Source organism: Oratosquilla oratoria, chromosome 19 (genome assembly GCF_046742065.1).
Source record: "Oratosquilla oratoria isolate Oo_2021 chromosome 19, ASM4674206v1, whole genome shotgun sequence".
Taxonomy (NCBI): Eukaryota; Metazoa; Arthropoda; class Malacostraca; order Stomatopoda; family Squillidae; genus Oratosquilla; species Oratosquilla oratoria.
This window is the reverse complement of record NC_134795.1, coordinates 62,223,538-62,236,037: the sequence shown is the minus strand read 5'-3', so window position 1 is coordinate 62,236,037 and position 12,500 is coordinate 62,223,538. Positions and strand designations below refer to the sequence as shown.

General features: G+C 38.4%; 1 protein-coding gene and 1 long non-coding RNA gene across 4 annotated transcripts in view; one reads left to right on the top strand and one right to left on the bottom strand.

Moving 5' to 3' along the window:
- The window catches only part of sli (slit guidance ligand), a 1,907,921-nt gene that overhangs the window by 1,809,906 nt on the left and 85,515 nt on the right, over nt 1-12,500 (top strand). The window lies entirely within an intron of this gene.
- The window catches only part of LOC143035954 (uncharacterized), a 113,577-nt gene continuing 106,955 nt past the window's right edge, over nt 5,879-12,500 (bottom strand). The window contains exon 3 of the long non-coding RNA XR_012967342.1: nt 5,879-6,573. This is a non-coding gene — a long non-coding RNA (uncharacterized LOC143035954). The remainder of the gene's footprint in view (nt 6,574-12,500) is intronic.

The window sequence follows — 12,500 nt, the reverse complement described above, 5'->3', positions numbered from 1 at the left end:
AACAAAAAGAGAGAGACAGAGGGAGAGAGAAATCAGAGAGAAATCTTCAAATATTAGCCAGAACGAAATAGAAAAAATAAAAAGATAATGACTATAATTCAACTTTTGACATCCAAACAGTCTCCCTAAAACAGAACAAAATGATCTGACAACCTTTGCCTTCAGTGCAAGGACATCCAGAGAGAGAGGCAGTCGCTTGGAATCTTTGTGGATTGAATTAGAGTCTTTGGAAGCTCGCTGGCTGACCGTGTTAGAGCGTCGCAACTTGCGGCGAAGGTCGAAGGGATGGTGGTTCGAACCCTGCCACCGGCGAAGCTGAACCAAGGGCATGATTAATTAAATTCCACACTACAAAGCCCCTCTGTGAGGGGCACCGTCCTAGCCTTCCGATAGGGTGGGGGGGGGGAGATTTGTGACGTTAAACCATATCATCATCATCTTTGTCTTTATAAGGCGAAAGGGTTTGGGGGGGGAGGGGGTGCCTACGTCATGGAAGAGTTGAAGCGTCAAGTTGAACGAGTCTTGGCAAGAGTAGACAAACAGACAAGAAAGAGAATAGTTGATGATTGAGGGGGAAGAAGAAGTGAGGCGCTACAGAAATTCGCAGAAAAATGCTGAAGTGTTTGAAGGGGGAACAAAAAGAGAGAGAAAAAGAGAGAAAGGAAGAGAGTGAAAAAGAGGGAGAGAGAAAAGAGAGAAAGAGAGAGGGAGAGAGATAGAGTTGCCCCTATTTATTCTACATCTTAATAAAAATTAATCCACTTTTAGATAGAATGAAATATGTAAATACTATCACTGGAATGAATGGGTATTAGAAATTTCTAGAATACGAACATAAAAAATATATATAGATATATCAAACTCCTTATATCACCCCAACACGAAAAAAGACAAGAGATTTTATTCAGCTGTTGGAAAGCCCCGGCGTATGTGGATTAGGGGTTAAAGGACTATGCTGAGTGTGTAGGCGTCTGGGAAACGGTTAAGGGTATGGGTGTGTATGTAAAAGGTATGGAGCTCAACACAGAACATATGGGGATTATGGGTGATGCTTCTACTCCTGATAATAAAAGACATTGGATTAATGGCTGTTGCCATGACGAGCTTCGGCCGGGTATGTACAGTCAAGGATATAAGTACCTCAATCTATTCGGTTCTGTGTTCTGATAAATATGATGTTTCTTTGAGAAAGAAAATCGCTTGATAAGTTGGAAAGACTGTTTCTATCTAAAGATAACCCATACTCTCTTGTTTGATAATTTATAGTAATAGACAAGGTGGATTTTAGTGAAATACTTCGATCACTAGGTTGGCAACACTTATTGGATTTAACGAACACCTTTGACATGATGATGCGCTATAGAGGTGTTATGGGAAGAAGAGACAGATGATTTTATTTGTCAGAAGGTTGCTAATGATGCAAATTTTTTCGTTTTATTTTTTTTTATTATTATTTTTTTTTACACTGCCAAAGTTGCTCAGATATTAATACTGAGTATATAAAACAGGTGCCAATTTGGCAGTGTAAAAAAAAAAAAGTAAAAAAAAAAAAAAAAAATTAAACTCACTAGTCTTAGCTTACTCTGGACATGGTTCAACCCTCATCTGAACTAATTCGATTTCTGGCAGTCACAAAAAGGAATCTATGAAAGAAATCAAGTTACTGGAGGATAGTATTCCATTTACTGTCGTTTGTGTTTGTTCACTGACTCAATTTTTATTGAACGTGACAGCAATACTTGGGTCTTTGACTACACATGTTTCTTTACCTTGTCTCTCTCATCGCCAGCTTGTTTATGGTCTACATTTTGTGAGTTAGCTCATGTACACCTCTGCATGTTTTATTTTGTGCACATGTGTGCACATGTGTACACATTTACGTGCATGTGCGTGTGTGAGATTTCTTAAAACCCTTTCTCTGTGTGGGAGGGGAAGGGAAATACCATGAGAATACATAAAACAAGAACTGGTTTACCAGCAGAATGATTAACGAATGGAATAGACTTAGTAACCATGTAGTTAATGCTGAAACTATTGGTTATTTTAGAAAGCTAGATAACTGCATTTGAAGGTTTTCCTAAAATGTAATTGCTAGTAGTCTCTACTTTGCATTTTAGGTTTTTTATTTATTTTTGGGTAGCGAGATACGTATGATTTTATTCAGCTGAGGGAAACCTCAAATTGAGGAGGTTAAATTGAATATTTAGTACCCCTCAGGGATAGAGGCTGTTTAATCGAAAGTGTTGGACTTGATTTTTCAATTTCTGATTAGGTAGCCTTCGTGATTAGGAAACTGGAAAAGATTCACATAGGAATGTTTATTTTTTCAACGCCTTCTTCTCTTTTGGTGTTTTCTGCTGGGTCTGAATGTGCTCATTATTTGCGTGCAGTCTCTGAATTTGCTCATTATTTGCGTGCAGTCTCTGAGAGACATGAGAGCTTCAGAAAGGAGTTGATTGACCTCAAGAGACTGTTCATTGCTGTCATTTGTCACCAAAATAGCCTCATTTGGGATCAAAACATCTTCGCTGACATTTGTCACCAAAATGTCCTCATTTGGCATCAAAACATATTCGTTATCATTTGTCACCAAATTTTCCTCAATTGGGATCAAAACATCTTCGCTCTCATCTTCAAGAGCCTCTGAGAAAACATAGTCACTTTCGAACTCAAAATAGGCGAAGAACATCTCGTCTGTGAAATAGTCGTCGTCGATTAAGGACAAGAGTTCATTTTCAAGAACGTCGTCGGAGATGTCCTGTAAGCCTTCGTTTGAGTCTCCGTGAGTCTCGAGCGTGAGAGACTGGAAGAAATAACGATCATAAAGGGCCACAAATTCCTGAACAACATCTTCATCTTTTTCAACGTGGATTGGCAGACTCTCAAAGCCACTGCCACAGAAAACTTCTTCAAAATAACAAAAGTCAACATTCTCCAAGAATTCGGTATGAACTAAAACATCATCAGTTTCCTCATCTAGACCGCTACAGAACATTGCTTCTGTTTCATATTCAAGAATTTCAAAGATATCTTCAGAACTAGAGGAATCCGTAATTCTGTTCTTGTTCTTCTGGTCGGGCGAATCCTTCTTCAAGTTGTGATTGAAAGGCAGAACTTTCCATTTTCTGATCACATAGAGAAAGAGAGGCACAAGGACAAGAGTTCCAAGATCCAAAGGCAGAAAAACGGGAGTGAAGACGAAGAGCGTTGCGAGGGTCGAGACGACGGAGGAGATGAGAGCCACGAAGGAAGCGAAGAAAATGCCCGTGAAGATCATTATCGCTGCCTACACAACTATTTACCATCAATGAGGGAGACTCTTCTCCGAAAGCAAAGGTTTTGATATCATAGATATGTTTATGTTTTCAGTCACGGAAAAGCAGAGCCACTTGAAATGTAATATAAAGTGTATATGCAAATTTACATATGTGTGTATTAATATATATATATATATAATGTATATATACATATATATATGTGTATATATATATATGTATATATATATATATACATATATATATATATTTGTATATATATGTATATATATATATATATATAATGTATATGTATTTCTATATATATATATATGTATATAATATATATATATATGTATATATATAATATATATATATATATGTATATAATATATGTATATATATATGTATATTATATATATATATATATATATGTATAATATATATATATGATATATATATGTTTGTATATATAATTGTTATTATTATTATCATTATTATTGTTATTGTTATATTATTATTATTATTATTATTACTATTACTATTATTATTATTATTGGTATCATTATTACTATTATTATTATTATTATTATTATTATTATCATTATCATTATTACATACATATACCAAGGCTTTTTCCCCCTTACAAGGGGGGTAGCCAAAAAGAAAAAGGCACAAAAATCAATCCCACCCATTCCACCCCTGAATACACTCCACACCCCTCCACCCTCCCTCTTATCTTAGCACCTCCTGAATGACGGGTCATCCCTGCACCTTGTCCACTGCCCTGGGTCAGGAGCAGTGTCGCAAGACACAGCACATCAACAGCAAGGCCGCTTCATTAAATCGGCGACCCCCCCTCTCCGTCCCCCCACTGCATAAAATGAGAGGACGGGGGAGAAATCCCTTCGGGTTGCGTCAAATTTTGTTCAAACATACTACCTCACCCCCCATCCACCCGCCCATTCCACCTCATGCTATCACAACATCATCCATATACAACCATTCTCCATTCACCCCTGTCTTCTGTCCTCTCCCGTCCTTACTCAACAGACATTCCCCTCTTCCTCAAAGCCCCCTTCACCCCATCCATCCACCTCATCCTAGGACGTCCCCTCATGTTCACTCCCTCCACATCTGCCTTCCACACCTCTTTTACTAGTCTTTCTTCACTCATTCTTTCCATGTGTCCAAACCATCCTAATATTCTTTCATCAACCCTATCTCCCAGCTCCTTTTCCACCCCTGTTCTCCTCCTCACTCTATCTAGCCTAGTAACCCCCATCATACTTCTCAGACACCTCATCTCAAACACATTCAAACTCCTTCTCTCTTCTTCTCTTATGTTCCATGTTTCTGCTCCATACAGTACTGTTGGCACAATCACTCCATACAGTCTCCTCTTAGCATCCATTCCCAAATGTCTATTCCTCATTACACTTTTTAATCCACCTAGGCATTTACTCGCTTCTCTCAATCTACATTCTACCTCCACTTTCACTCCACCTTTCCCTGCCACATTTGCACCCAAGTATCTAAAACTATCCACTTCCTCCAGTCGCTCTCCCTTAATGCTCACTTCCAGATTACTGCCACTTTCACCCCTTGTACATCTCATCACCTTACTTTTACCCACATTTATCTTTAGCTTTCTTCTATCACATACTCTCCCAATCCCAAACTCTGCCACCAACTTCCTCAATCCCTCCTCCGATCCTGCCACAAGCGCAGTGTCGTCCGCCAAGGAGAGTACCATTCAAGATGGAAGAAGTTAAGAGGCATAGACTAACATAAGAATGAAGGAGTCTGCAAGAGACCATAGGGCCTACACTTAACTAGTGAGGAGTTACCATAGAGATGTATAGGCCTACTGCCTGGCTGCCAATATGAAAATAAAATGACCATTTGGTATAATAGTATTTCTATCTATCTATCTATCATATACCAGAGGTTTCTTCACCTTCATAAGAAAGCCGTAGAGTCTGTAAATGTGTATGGGTCTTCTCTTCCACTGAATGAAATCGCATGACGGCAGCTATGACGAAGATATTAGCAAAGTCTCAACGACTTTGCTAATGCCACGCGAATTTTTTGCTCCAATTTTTCATTCTCTTTCTCGTCCCGTCACCTTCACGCTTCAGAAACAAATCTTTCTACAAACTTTTTGAGTTCCTTTTTTCATATATCTTCCTTTTTTTATTATTCGTTTTTTGTTACCTTTTGTTATACTTTATTTTATTTGATATGATAATAATGTATTTCATTCTTTTTACTTATCTATTTATCGAGTTATCTGTTCATTTATTTGTTTGTTTGTGGGTTTGATTATTTATTTGCTTTTATATGTATATATATATTATATATATATATATATATATATATATATGTGTGTGTGTGTGTGTGTGTGTGTACATATATATATATATATATATATATATATATTTGCACACATACACGTACAATTACTACCCCTTATCTTATGTAATTTGTCTTTCTTTTTTACCATATCCGGAGAATCATAATGTTATCAAAACTATATAGATATCATTGTTGATGTATTTCTATAACATTAGTCTGTTGAATTTAAATTTTTGTGAAAAAAAAATATGCTATCACTGCTTCAGCTATATATTTGTATATTTTTGTGATACATAATTTGTCAATTCGTACATCCGATATATTACGTTTTTATTCTATTCTAATTCTACGAAAGTTGATTTCACCACCATCTCAACTCTTCCTAATATACTCTCTTAAGCTTACTCTCTACTATCTCTCCCCGTCTTCTTCCCTCTTTCACGGGCTCCTCCATCAACCTCCACCATTTCTCTCCCTCAACGCCTCTCTAATATACTCTCTTAAGCTCACTCTCCCTCACCATCTCTTCCGTCTTCTCCCTCCTCCTTCACGGGCTCCTCCATCAACCTCCACCATTTCTCTCCCTCAACGCCTCTCTAATATACTCTCTTAAGCTTACTCTCTCCCTCACCATCTCTCCCGTCTTCTCCCCTCCTCCTTCACGGGCTCCTCCATCAACCTCCACCATTTCTCTCCCTCACGGCCTCATGTTGACACCACCAAAATCCATTAGAAAGTCATTTGTCCGTCGAAGTGCTGACAGACTCCTTGTCGTCTTGGCAACAGCTGACGATGTGCTCGGAATAAATGGCAAGGAGATGACGCCGGGAGACGGCCTGGCTGCGGCCGGAGCCGCCGTCTTTGCAGTTGGTTTGGTCAGGTAGAGCTAGTGGCAGTCACTAATAACTCTTTGAGATCGGATCAGTCTTTGTAGTGAAGAGGAGTGACCAAACCTTACGTGCTGTAGTTGAAGATAAACAGAAAAAAATATATCAATGAATAAAATGGAACTAAATGAATAATATATACATACACACATGCATACATACATACATAGACACATACACGCATACATACATACATGCATACATTCATACATACATACATACCTATGTACACACATAAATAAAAATTAATGATGATGATGATTAATAATGATAATAGTAACAGTAATGGTAATATTGATAATGATAATAACAGTGATGATGATGATGATAGTAGTAATGATAATAATAATAATGATGATAATGACGATAATAATAATAAAAGTGATAATGATAGAATTATGATATCCAGAACAAAGTATTAGTGCGCCAACGTATCCAGGAGGTTCTGCAATACACTTCTGACTATCCTAGCTATGGACCAAAAGGTCTCCTGTCGGCAGGCTCCTCGTCCTTTTTAGAGGGGGTTTACAAGGTCTAACGGCACAGACACGTGTTTAAAGTGGTGTGTGATCGTGTGAACGGGGTATTTGGTTGTCGAACACGTTGGTTAAACCCCAAATACCCCGTTCACACGTTCACACGTGTCTGTCGAACCGCGTTCGACGAACTGTTAAAGTCCATGTAAACCCCCTCTTAGGCGTCTCGGACTATAAACGCGAGAAGTCCGAGTTTCTTCCCCTGTAAGCGCCAGCAAGTTACCCAAGACTTATTTCTATGACTTCTTAACGTCTTCAGAGGTGCTGTAGACCAGTGTCGCATTTGAATAGAAACACGAAATTAGTGTTTTTGAGTTTATTATATTAGTTTCATTGTACATCAATGACCAGACATTTTAATCCAATTTTCACGATTTATACAACATTGTCAAGCCGTTACATACTACCATGGAGAGACACAGGGGCTGTATCGTTCCCGACAGGGATAGACTGGTCCTGGAAGGGACCAATATAGCAGAGTTTTTCTGCTTGCTTGCAGTGTGCATGGCGGCACAGTCGAAAAACAAACAAATTAACAAAAACAACTAAAACAAATTCATCGTCTCCTACTTGTTTTGCAGTCATATTATTTGGTAAAAATAAAAATATTCATGATTTTTTAAAATTTGTTTCTGTCGCTGGAAGCTCGCTGCCTGGGCGTGTTAGACCGTCGTTACTTGCGGCGAAGGTCGAGAGGGATGACGGTTCGAACCCTGCCATCGGCGAAGTTGAACCAAGGCCATTATTAATTAAATTCCACGCTACAAAGTCCTCTGTGAGAGGCACCGCCCTAGCCTTCCGATAAGGAGGGGGGAGGGGAGTTTGTGACCTTAAACTATATCACAATTTCTGTTGTCACAAAGCATTTGAGGAACTTGTTTTCTCAGCTGAACATACGGTTGACCTTGCAATGCATGGCCATCTCGACTTCGACCAGGGGCATCTGGCGTTGTGCTTGGTCATATTTTAGTTTGACAGAGAATTTATCGACTTCCTGATATGGTATGGGGCGGTATGGCTGCTTCGAACTGGTGGGGAAGGAATGGTATCGTGGTACGGACTAGTGAATAATAGAGTATGGTAATTCAGGGCCACAGGGAATTGTAGAAGGATAGTGACCAATACTCCTTTTGGTGATGAGGGACAAGGATAGTTGTTAGTGTGTGTGTGTGTGTGTGTGTGTGTGTGTGTTTGTGTGTGTGTGTGTGTGTGTGTGTGTGTGTGTGTGTGTGTGTGTGATTCACCACTATGGTCTTGGATCAAGTTTTGGACTCGTGATTGACAGTTATTAACCTCCCGGATGAGAGCTCAGAGATCGTATGACCGATCTATGGGTAATACTGTGATCTTACACGTGCACACACACCCAACTCCCCGCCCACGAGAGTTGGATTAACAACCCGCAGCGCAGCGATACTGAAATTATTTCAGCCCTGGGCGGGATTCGATCCCGGACCGCCGTAGTGGCAGGCGAGAACTCTAACCACCGTGCCACGAGGTGTGTTGTGTGTGTGTGTGTGAGTGTGTGAGTGGGTAAAGGGGGATGTCTTACGCCAGGATGCGCTTAACTGCAGCCGAAGGCATACCATGAGGTATGGGTGTTTGGATAGTTAAAGTCGTTAATTAATAGATGATGTTGGAATGTGGAAGGACAGGAGCATATTATGCTTTCAAAGTGAAGAATTTTTTTTTCTCTCCAGAGGATATTTGGTGCTAAGATTGTGAGGAAAATAGGATTAAATGTGGATCAGGACAGTGCGTGCTTTGACTTTGCCAACCCTTGTCAAAAGATAAATGCTCACACACACACACACACTCACACACACACACACACACACACACACACACACACACACACACACACACACACATCTGTACTCGTATGCATATATATGTAACCCCACACATATATATGCGAGTGTGTATATATATGTATATGTATGTATACATGTGTGTGTGTGTGTGTGTGTGTGTGTGTGTGTGTGTGCGTACACACACAAATATCAGAATCGTAACCTTTCTTGTGAAGTGTACATTTGATACCTAGTTACCTTTACTTGTTATCTATATTTATTTTCTCTTTTGGTTCTCAGGAGACATATTTTAGAATTATTTTCCTATTCTCGAAAACACGCAGGAAAAGGAGTCTTAGACCATATGCAAGACTGAATTGAATTTGTAGGGAAGGTAATGTACAAAAGAGGATAAGAACGTGGACCCTTAGGACATTAGCCGGGCGCTCTATCTCTCAGATCACATCAACTCCAAGATTATGTGGCGGGTGTGGAAAAATAGGTCTTGTGCTCATATAAGTTACGGGTGAGAATTGCTTGCAAGCTCCACATCATGTTATCTTCGGAGATGATTGTGGGATAGTAATTTTCAGTACTGGTCTTGCATATAGGGAGTGATTTCATGTGTTGTAGTAGGGTACATCTAGTGTAGTACAACTAGAAAACATGCTAGATGTTGAGTCTAGATTCTTGAAGACTTGTGTCAATTTTTTTTTTTTTTTTTTTTTTTTTTTTTTTTTAAACCGGTCCGGATGTTTTAAGGAGTTATCGTATGCTTTGTTCCTCACATTCGGTGTGAAGTTTTGTGGCTCACTATTGGGACCTCTTCAGTCTGTTTTTGATGAGATCAAAGGATTATTCAGAAACTAGATACCAAATGTGGGCCAACTAACGATGCTAGTTGGATTCTTGAAGTCGGATGATAGTGTTATCAGCCTCAGAATCTTGTTTGGTTTCTCAGAGGAAGAAGATATATAATGCTAAGATGATTTAAGGTCGTTAATGCTACTCACTCTACGATCCAGTTTGCTCACCTCATTGGGTGATTAAAAGAAAATAACTCTATTTTCATATATGTGCAGAGGTATTTTCATGTGGGTATTTTATTAGACACTTTTTCATACCATTACGGTAATTTGCCTATACACTTTTTTCACAAAGGATTACAAAGGCGGAGCATGCCGACAGGAGACCTTTTGATCCATAACTAGGTCGGATGCGAAAAAATATATATAATAATGACAAATAAATAAATAAAAGTTACAGTGATATAAATGATAGTAAATAGATGCATACGTATAGTTAAATAATAAACAAACAGGTAAATAGTAAATGATAATAAATTGACAGATAAATAATAATAAATGAAAATCAAGCAAATAATAAACAGACAAATAATAACAAACAAATAAACAAGTAATATAGAATAAATTACAGCCATTACTGTACAGCATCTTGCTTATATGTATTACATCTGGCCTTTGTATAGACCAAAAAGTCACCCGTCGACCGGAGATTTTTTCCACTGGAAACCAGTATGACCACAACAAGATGGCTACCTGCTTGTGGTAGTCCTGCAAGGAGGACGTCAGAGAGAGGCATCTCCCCCCCAAACTACCTGGAATTCGGTTCGAGACCGGGCCTAAGATGCCTATCAAACTCGTTCGTCTTTATACACTTTTTTCTTTCACATAAGGTCAGCTGGCAACCTGCAACTTTTCCTCCTCCTCTTCCTCCTCTTCCTCCTCCTCCTCTTCTTCCTCTTCATCATCATCCTCTTCCTCCTCTTCCTCCTCCTCTTCCTTCTCCTCTTCCTCCTCCTCTTCCTCCCCTTTCTCCTCCTCCTCCCCTCTTCCTTTCTTCACCTCTTTCTCATCCTTCTCCTTCTACTCCGAATAGGCCACCTACTATGTCTACTACTACTACTAGTAGTAGTAGTAGTAGTAGTAGTGATGCTACCACTAGCCAGCAACATTTAGAAACAGACCCACACTAGTATAGCATAGATGATAATTTCTTCATTCCTTCTCACACCGTTCTATGGTAAGGCCCGAGGACCGTTGCCAACTACTGTTGGGCTGCGGGTATCAAACTCAAGACTTTAATTGAATATCTTTGTTTACCAATTTGGGTATGTCTTGGCGTGTCACTTTTTTTTTTTTTTTTTTAACCATTCTCCCTATCTGATAATGTATTAAATATTTTCTTCATTCACTTGTTTGTTCGTGGGTTAGGGCGTCGTTACTTGCGGCGAAGGTCGAGGGGATGGCGGTTCGAATCCTGCCGCCGGCGAAGTTGAACCAAGGGCATGGTTCATTAAATTCCACGCTACAAAGTCCTCTGTGAGGGGCACCGTCCTAGCCCTCCGATAGGTTGGGGGAGTTTGTGACGTTAAACCATATCATCATCATCAGTGATGGTGATAGTGGTGATGATAGTCGTGGTGGTGGTGATAGTGATATTGTTGGTGATGATGGTGTAACTGAAGTTGGTGGTGACAGTGGCAGTAGTGATGGTGAGAATGGTGATAATAGTGGCGATAATAATTGTGGCAATAATGATCACACTAACAATAATGATCATGATGACAATGGTGATAATAGTAATCATGACAACGATTATGGTGTTCAGTGCGAAGCTTTTAGAATCATTTAGAAAAACACCTAAGCAAGATGCAGTAATGACTATCATTTATTTCATATTATTTGTTTATTTGTTATCATTTGTCTGATTATTATTATTTGCTTGATTCTCATTTATTATTAGTTATATGTCAATTTATTATTATTTACTATTTACCTGTTTGTTTATTATTTAACTATACCTATGCATTTATTTATTTATTTTATTTATCATCTACATTATTATAGTTTTTATTTGTTCATTTATTTATCTATTTATCATTATTTTTTTCGCATCCGACCTAGATATGGACCAAAAGGTCTCCTGTCGGTATGCTCCGCCTTTGTAATCCTTTGTAATATATCGTTATGAACGGTGATATTGGATCCAGTGGACATGGAGTGGGTGTTAGCGTGGAGGTTTGTACACCTAATGTACGTTGACCGTAATGGCAAGGGCCACAGGAAGAAGAGGACAGCTCACAACAAAGGCTGGAGTATCGACCCTCCTCCACTAATGAGGGACAGCTGGCCTTAGTTATCATGATGTGTTTTTTCTCCATATCGGCCGAATATCTAAAAGTACTCAGTTCTGTTCTCTCGCTCGGACAACTCCTTTATATAGTCAAAGTGGTCTATGCCTACTAAGAACAAAAGGGTAATAATAGTAGTAATAATAATAATAATAATAATGATGATGATGATGATGATAACTGAATGAATAAATAAATATTATAATAATGATAACGATGATGATGATGATAGAAAAGTAGATACATAAAAATCATAATAATGATGATAATAATAATAGTAGAAAAATAGATAAATGAATAAATAAAAAAATGTAATTATGATGATGATGATAATAGAAAAATAGATAAATGAGTAAATAAATAAATAAATTAATGATGATAATGATATAAAACAAAAATAAATAAAAACGAAATAGATAAGACGTAAATATCGGGATTATTCTAAAAACGTTTGAGTAGTTCGCCAACACAGCTTTGTTGTTCAACAATAACAGTTGTTCAACAATAACAGTTATTCC